At 26.2% G+C, this 492-nt stretch overlaps 1 protein-coding gene across 1 annotated transcript in view; it reads right to left on the bottom strand.

The window, feature by feature from the left end:
* Positions 1–288: 288 nt before the first annotated feature.
* The window catches only part of LOC128317001 (apolipoprotein A-I-like), an 8,331-nt gene continuing 8,127 nt past the window's right edge, over positions 289–492 (bottom strand). Inside the window, exon 5 of the mRNA XM_053237673.1 lies at positions 289–492. This exon is cut by the window's right edge and continues 1 nt beyond it. The gene's annotated coding sequence lies outside the window, so the exon portion shown is untranslated.

Below are 492 nucleotides of genomic sequence, written 5' to 3'. Positions count from 1 at the left end.
TTTTAGCTAATTTCCTCATACATCAGCTTAGAAGTGGGCAAGTTCTCAGGAAGCTGGAAAAAATCCTATTTAAGAAGTTTATATAGTTTTGATACCTTTTACATAATACTTATACCATGACAAAATGATGGTTTTCACTCATTTGGCCAAGATATAATAATTTCAGTAATTTAAAAGTTAATTTATTTTTAAAAAAAATTGTAATTAAAAAAAATTGTGGTAGTGGTATTAATAGTGTGTGCCAAAATCATGACTAATAAAGTAAATCACTTTGACAAAAATGTAATCTATGTTTTCAGTTTGTTCTTTATTTTATATAAATTAAAGACATTAGGAATGTTGTACCAGACATAATATATAGGTTCTGTGTGAAATAAATACTTTTAATTAGCCTATTATTATGACTGTGAAAATACTGGAATTGTCTTGTGCATAGACATACGATTTTTTGCATTTATTAGTCATTTGGAGTGGAAAGTTATTACTGTGTTA

Source organism: Pangasianodon hypophthalmus, chromosome 1 (genome assembly GCF_027358585.1).
Source record: "Pangasianodon hypophthalmus isolate fPanHyp1 chromosome 1, fPanHyp1.pri, whole genome shotgun sequence".
Taxonomy (NCBI): Eukaryota; Metazoa; Chordata; class Actinopteri; order Siluriformes; family Pangasiidae; genus Pangasianodon; species Pangasianodon hypophthalmus.
The sequence above is the reverse complement of the archived record's forward strand: the minus strand, read 5'-3'. Positions and strand labels throughout refer to the sequence as shown.